Below are 7530 nucleotides of genomic sequence, written 5' to 3'. Positions count from 1 at the left end.
TGCCGCATCTTCCAGAGGAAGACATACCATGGTATGGCTATTAAACACTGTCCACAGTCATCTTATGTAGTCTTCTAAACCAGGAATGCCCAACTTGCAGTCAAAAGGCTACATATTGCCCCAGAGTTCTGGCAATGCTGCTGACACTAGTCAAAATTCTTACTCGCTGTTTTGTTTTGTCTGAATTTTGCACTCTTGGGACGTGCAAAGGCCTTTTCTTAATGTCATTACCTCACTAATCGGAACATCTAAATAAGTTACTATCAATAATGTGAAAGATACATACGTTAATGGTATAATTGATTTGAACTGTAAATGTGTCTGTCAAGACTCTCCTAACTCCACATAAATATTGGACAACACTAGCACTCTTGGCTCGTACCTTCCTATTTCTAAAAAAAAAAAATTTACTGGATGTGGGCATCGCTGGGTAGACCAGCATTTATTGCCCATCCCTAGTTGCCTTTCAGAAGATGATGGTGAGCTGCCTTCATGAACCACTGCAGTCCCTGAGGTGGGTGTAGGTACACCCACTGTGCTGTTAGGGAGGGAGTTCCAGGATTTGACCCAGCAGCAATGAAGGAACGGCGATATATTTCCAAGTCGGGATGGTGAGTGACTTGGAGGGGAACCTCCAGGTGGTGGGGTTCTCAGTTATCTGCTGCTCTTGTCCTTCTACATGGTAGCGGTCATGAGTTTGGAACCCCCCACACCCCCACTTGCATCTACCGGATGAGTCTTTTTCGTGCCCGTTATTGTACTCTGTCAGATTTATTTCCCATCATGACCTTTGTTATCGGGCCTGCCTGTGCCATCATTTACTTCTGTCAAAAAAAAACGGGCATTCGTTTTCAGGAAATTAGTGGCTATCGAACTATTCTTTGAGGAAAGATGTTCTGTGAGTACCATTTCCTACTCTAACTGTGTGCCTGGTAAGTACGAAAGAATTCAGATTGAATTGAAATAGTTTAACGTCTCAGTGTGCAAACAGTACCGACAACGAATAACACATCAAAGCAGTTAAATGTTACCCCTCTAGGAAAACTGAGCAAAAGTCAACAGGAGAACAAAATTAGGAATTACTGTACCATCTGCAGCTGAAATCAATAGTTTGTGTTTTATTATTTTTGCTGAGTCAAATTTCCCTTGACAAAAACAGAGAAACCTTTCCCCTTTGATAGCTTCCTGCCTCCATGAAAACATCCCCCTCTGCACAGCGACTGTCACAACAGCAGGGCTGGTAATCTAATACGGCTGCTGGTGATTGTCCCTTTGAAATCTCCATTATTAAGCTGCGAGAATCTAATTACGAGACAATTTGCCCTCTTGCAGCCCTGTGACAGCAGGAGGCTGTGTACCAAAGCTAATGCTTTACTTGGAAGCCACGTGATCCCTTCATTTTTTGGTTGCTATACAAACAATGCTCTATAGACATGTAAAGCTTTGTCCTTGCGCACATTCTCCACCTTGATCCCTGTCGGAGGCTGCCTTTGCCTGAAGATTTCTTCCCTCCAAATTTCTTTGCACCTGAAAGCAGGAACTTTTGATAGGCGGCGATTCTCCTCCTGCAGCCTTCCCTCTGGTATCTTGCCAGCCAGCTAATGCTCGTGACTGATCCACAAAGTAAACGTTTTGGCAGGGTAAGGAAAGAGTCTGCATTAAAAAAGAAAATGGTTTCATGGCTTCAGAACTTTCCAAATTGCTTTGCAGTCAATTTTGAACTTTTGAAGTGTAATCGCTGGTGTAATGAGGAAGCATATGGCAGCCAATTTGTACACACAAGGACCCCACAAACAGCAATGAAATAAAATAGTGCAGTCAGTCATTTTTAGTGATGTTCTTTAGTCCCCACGAAGACCATGGGTGAGCATTGATTGATCTCCCCATGGACTTCATGGAGTACGAGTTCTCTCTATTGAACAGGCAGAGGTTCGCCCATGAGGGACTCGCTAGTAGGACTTTAAATCCTGTGTCCCAGACCTGACTGGCATTCCCAATGGTCTCGGGTCTGGGCGCTAGCTTCCATGCCACAGCTGCTGCTTTATTTCTGTTCAAGAAAAAAACGTTAATTTCATTTAGCCTGGTCTCGACTGGAATTATTACATTGGCGACGGGAGTGGGATTCCAAGCAGCCTTTAAAGCACAGAAAACAGCTCCAGTAAAAAAAAACGTACATTTCCTTCTTTGGCAAACTCCTGCCAACGCAAACGCAAAAGACTGGACCAAGTGTGCCAAGTGCAGGCGATATTTATTTTGCGCCAATGGCATTGAAGGGGATGAGCAACAGAAGGTAAACGGCCTGACAGCGTGCGAGACCCCGACGTTTAGCATCATAAAAGACCTAACTTACCCAGCAGCCCCTGACATTAAATTTTTGACGAACTTGTGGACCTGGTGCATAACCATTATGAACCAAAGTCATCAATGATCCGACAACATTACGTTTTAATGCAGTTGGGTGAACCCCCGGGGAGTCTGTTACAGAATTCCTTAGTAGATTGCGGAAGTTCACAGAGTGCTGCAAATTTGGCCCATCCTTGAATGAGATGCTACATGATAGGCTGGTGTGTGAGATTGACAATGTCACAACCCCAAAAGAATTGCAGTGGAGTACAACCTAGACCTGAAAAAGGCCACTGAGATAGCCTTGTCCCTGGAGAATGCCAAAAAAGGCGATTAGGAACTTCAGGGAATGTTGGACAGTAGCATCCTCCAGTTAGGGGGAGAATCATGCACAGAGAAGCCTGCATTTCCAGTAAAGGCATTCACATGCACCACCCCATGATTGACTGAACATTCTGTTGGGAACCCTTGCAGTCTGAGAAACAACAGGATAATCCCAGATGTTCCCAGGAAACCTCTCCAGAGGGATACAAGTGTCAGCCGTTGGACTGTTACAAGTGCTGCAAGAGGACACGACATATGCAAGGCTCGCAGAATCGGTGATACCTGAACCACCCAGTCAAGAAGTCAATGCTAACTGAGGTCCATAGGTTACAGGTATACCAGCGGTCAGAGGAGGAAACAATGCAGTTGAACTGCATCATCACAACTAAGGTTGCCCCAACAATTAAATGGCTGCTTGTCAACCATCATTACAGATGGAGGTAGATACAGGAGCTGTCATTGTGGAACAAATACTCTATCACCTCTGAAAAGATATTCTGCCGAGTGCCCAGGACAGTATTATCCTTTGGGAATACTGAGTAGTCATCCCCTGCCCAGGTCGATGCCCAATCCTGATGGAGTTCCATAACAGTACCCTGGTGTTTACAAAATGAAGATCCTCACGTGGAACGTAGGACAGGTGGCCCGGGCTCAACTCGGGCATTGAGGACTTGGTGAAGCAATGCTCCTTGTGCCAGGAAGACCAGAGGCTCAAGCCTTTGGCCTCTCTACAACCATGCGAGTGCCCAGGAAAACCATGGGTACAGGTACACGTGGACTTCACTGCTCCGTTTTTAGGGTCATTGTTCCTAATCATGGTAGAACCTCATTCTAAATGGATGGAAATACATCGCATGGCCTCACCGATTTCTCATATCATGAGAGAGAAACTCCAGCAGAGCTTTTGTATTCACGGCGTATCAGAGGCCCTCGCCTCCGACAATGGTAGAGCAGGGAGTTCCAGGCCTTCTTGAAATCGAGTGGCATGAGCACATTCGGATGATGCCAAACCACCCATCGTCTAATGGTCTGGTAGAACGGGAATAAAGACTTTCAAAAATGAGATGAAGAAACAGCTGATTGGATCCATCGCCACAAGGTTGGCTCGATTCCTGTTTAACTACCAAAGCGTGGCACACACCACGATGGGAATCACCCCAGATCTTTACTGATGGGATGGTGACTTTGCACCCCGCTAAACCTGCTAGCTCCAAATTTGACCGGGAGGGTGGTGTCCAGACTGGAGAATCAAAAGAGAAATTACGACACCAGGAGGTCTGAGAGAGTGTTTAAGACAGGGGGCGTGGTATACGTATGAAACTTAGGGGATAGCTCAAGTTGGATCCCTGGGTTGGTGAAGTCTGGGCCTGGCTACTATAGTTATGTTTAAAGAAAAAGTTCTTAAAATGCACCTGTGCTACCTTAGGAGTAGGGCACCTGCTCCAGTTGAAATCATGCCTCCAATTCCAGTCACAGTAACCTCTGGAGCCGTGCTAACTACTGTGGCGCTATCCTGCTATCTCGATGATATTCCATAAAATAACCAGTGGACCAGAAAAGTGAAGCCCATACAGATGTTTCTAAAAACACAAACATATTCAATGACATGTTTTACTGAGTCCAGACTACCCGCCATTTCATTGTCCCCGTGGAAATGGTAGCTACCGAATGCTTTCATTGGGTTGCTTCAGAGTTCCAGAAGATGGTGATGGTGAAGCTCAGCTTAGCAAACAGGAAGAAAGCTGGCCTGATGGGTGACTGTATAAATAAACACTTAACAATTCAACAAAAAAAGAATCAAACTCAAATATTTTAACGACATATATATTTTTTTACAATTTTGAACAGGCGAGCTTGTGAACATAAGTTACTTCACCTTAAAACTGTGATCCATTAAAGTAGAAATAAGGCACTGAACTTAATATTAATTTTATGTAAGAGGAGGAAATAACCTTAATGAGTAATCAATGTTGTTACAAAAAAATGTATCTTGTCCACACTTCCCTGTGTGTGGCCGGTCAGTACAAATAAATCTAAACGCGACATCCTGTGACAGCGAGTTTCTTGGCCAGGAATTAAGAGTCTCGGTTTTAGATAATAGGGAGAGAATAATATTATTACTGACTGATTTAGGGGTACTCGTTCCAAACCATGTTTTTGCTCTGGTATCCAAACAGCATCCATCTTTAACTGTTTTACTTTATCACTCCCCATTTCTTTCATTATCACAAGCAATCTGCAAAATTTAAATCATTGTGTCACATGGGTATTATTTTTTCCCCCTGGGGAGTGAGCAATGCAGCAAGTTGGAATGTTGTCCTTTCAAGTCTCAGCGTGGCTCAGTTGGCAGCATTCTTGCCTGAGCCAGAAGGTTGTAAGTTCAAACCTCACTCCAGGATTTGTGGACATAATCTTGGCCGCCACGTTTCATGCAGCGCTAAGAGATGTGCTACCTTCCAAGTGCACCATTAGCCCTATGTGCTAGGTTAGGTTGATTTACAATACTCCTAGTTAGAAACTAGGAGCAGGAGTTGGCCATTCGGTCCTTCGAACCCGCTCCTCCATTCAATATTTGAAGATGTTCAGAGAGTTCTCTTGGCGTCCAGGCCAGCATTCCTCCCCCCAACCATCATGACCTGGAACAGATTAGCTGGCCGCTCACCTCATTTGGTGTCGATGGGACCTCGATGTCCACAAACCGACCGCCAAATTCTCTGGCAACCCGACAGTGGCTCCACTTCAGAATAAATCATCGCTTGTGAGGTGGTTCGGGATGTTTTCCAAATGTGGTAAAGTTAAATGAAAATCGCTTATTATCACAAGTAGGCTTCAAATGAAGTTACTGTGAAAAGCCCCTAGTCGCCACATTCCGGCGCCTGTTCGGGGAGGCTGGTACGGGAATTGAACCGTGCTGCTGGCCTGCCTTGGTTTGCTTTCAAAGCCAGCAATTTAGCCCTGTGCTAAACAGCCCCAGAATGTAATTCTTCTCCTTGTTCTTCTCCTTGTCTCCTGAAAGGTCAAAACATTCAGTTTAGAAAACCAACAAAGCTGCAAGCAGTAAAGCAAAAACAAAAAACACTTGTACAACATCTGTAATGTAGTAAAACATTGTTGCTGGATGTTTCACGAGTATTATAAACAAAAGGTAACATCAGGCCACATCAGGAGATTTTAGGTGAGGAGATCAAAAGCTTGGTCAAAGATGTAGGTTTTAAGGAATGCCATGCAGTAGGAAAGAGGGGTAGTCAGGCGGAGAGTTCTGGGGAGGGGTGGGGGGTGTATACCAGAGCTTAGGATATGGGCCATGTAAGGCATGGTCACCAATGGTGGGATGATAAAAATAGAGGATGCTCAAGAAGCCATGATTAGAGGAATGCAGATATCTCAGATATTTGAGGGCTGGAGGAGATTACAGAGGTATTGAGAGGTGGAGGGATTTAAAAACAAGGATTAAAATGCTACAATCAAGACATTGCTTGATGGGAAGCCAATGTCGGTTGGTGAACCTGGGGAGTCAGGACTGAGTGTGAGTTAAGGCACAGGCGGTGGAGGTTTGGATGACCTCAAGTTTATGAAGGTAGAAATCCAGCCAGGAGTGCATTGGGATAGTCAAATCTCAAGATAATAAAGGCATAAATTAGGGTTTCAGCTGTAAATGAGGTGAGACAGGAGCCAAATCAGGCAATATTGTGGATGTAGAAATAGGTGGTCATTGTGACGGGGTGAATATGTGGTTGGAAACTCATCTCGGTGTGAAATATGGCAGCAGCACTGTAGTCAGACTGGTTTAGTCTCAGGCTGTAGGCAGGGAGATGGATAGATTCAGGAGTTAAGAAATGGAGGAAAGGAAGCGACTCCATACTTGGGTTAACAGCTGGAAACTATGGGAAGAAGAAAAGACTAAAGGGGGTTCAGGAACCTAACATTGAGGTCTGTGGAAGGAACAAATTAAAACAGGATAAGGCGCAATGTGTTTTAATTTTAGCACAGTCAGAATACAGAAATGATGAATAGTATGTGATTGTAGATTAGGAGAAACATGGTAGAATAGGTCAGACAAGCACTCAACACGAACATTGATAGTAATGTATATTGATATAAGATATGCTCAACTACAAGGCATTGAAGGTGAGAGAGGAAATCAGTTGGAGCAGTTCAAATTTAGCTCTTAATGAACATAGACACAAGCTGGCAACCCATAGATCATTTTGATTGGCATGAAAAATGGTAAAGTGACCAATGCAACATGTTGGAGTTTGTTTGGGGTTTGCCACCTGCCTCATCCAGGAATGCTTGTGACTGACACTTGTTGTCAAGATGGAAGTGTTTCAGTCCCCAGACATTCTTCATTTGAATGAAAACACATGCAAAACAAACGACCCAGCATTATACTTGAAAAACACAATAATGAAACAAGTGGACATTTATGTGTTCGTGGATGTGTTTATGACAAAAAAATGTTTGGTGCTGAAGCAACAATTGATAGTAGAGTAGGACGATTTCCTCACTGAACGCTGGATGATAATGTCATAAGCCATGTGCTACATCACTGCAGTCCTAGAGGACCATAAGCTGCTCTCTCCTTTGAGAGCTGACTGGTGGTCATTTAAACTGAGCGTCACCACACCTCAAGCGAGGGGCGAGGTTGAGAGGGCAGGGCCTTCATGAGTAACCTCAGCCGGTACGGGAATTGAACCCACGCTGTTTGCGTCGCTCCGCATCACAAACCAGCCAACTGGGCAGCACGGTAGCATTGTGGATAGCACAATTGCTTCTCAGCTCCAGGGTTCCAGGTTCGATTCCGGCTTGGGTCACTGCCTGTGCGGAGTCTACACATCCTCCCCGTGTGTGCGTGGGTTTCCT

The 7530-nt window shown here is 44.6% G+C and overlaps 1 long non-coding RNA gene across 1 annotated transcript in view; it reads right to left on the bottom strand.

The window, feature by feature from the left end:
• Positions 1–1572: 1572 nt before the first annotated feature.
• LOC140407917 (uncharacterized) overlaps positions 1573–7530 on the bottom strand; it is a 194353-nt gene continuing 188395 nt past the window's right edge. The window contains exons 2-3 of the long non-coding RNA XR_011939891.1: positions 5330–5676; positions 1573–1653 (exon numbers count right to left, since the gene is read on the bottom strand). This is a non-coding gene — a long non-coding RNA (uncharacterized lncRNA). The remainder of the gene's footprint in view (positions 1654–5329; positions 5677–7530) is intronic.

This window comes from Scyliorhinus torazame, chromosome 2, assembly GCF_047496885.1.
Source record: "Scyliorhinus torazame isolate Kashiwa2021f chromosome 2, sScyTor2.1, whole genome shotgun sequence".
In the NCBI taxonomy this organism is placed as follows: domain Eukaryota; kingdom Metazoa; phylum Chordata; class Chondrichthyes; order Carcharhiniformes; family Scyliorhinidae; genus Scyliorhinus; species Scyliorhinus torazame.
The sequence above is the reverse complement of the archived record's forward strand: the minus strand, read 5'-3'. Positions and strand labels throughout refer to the sequence as shown.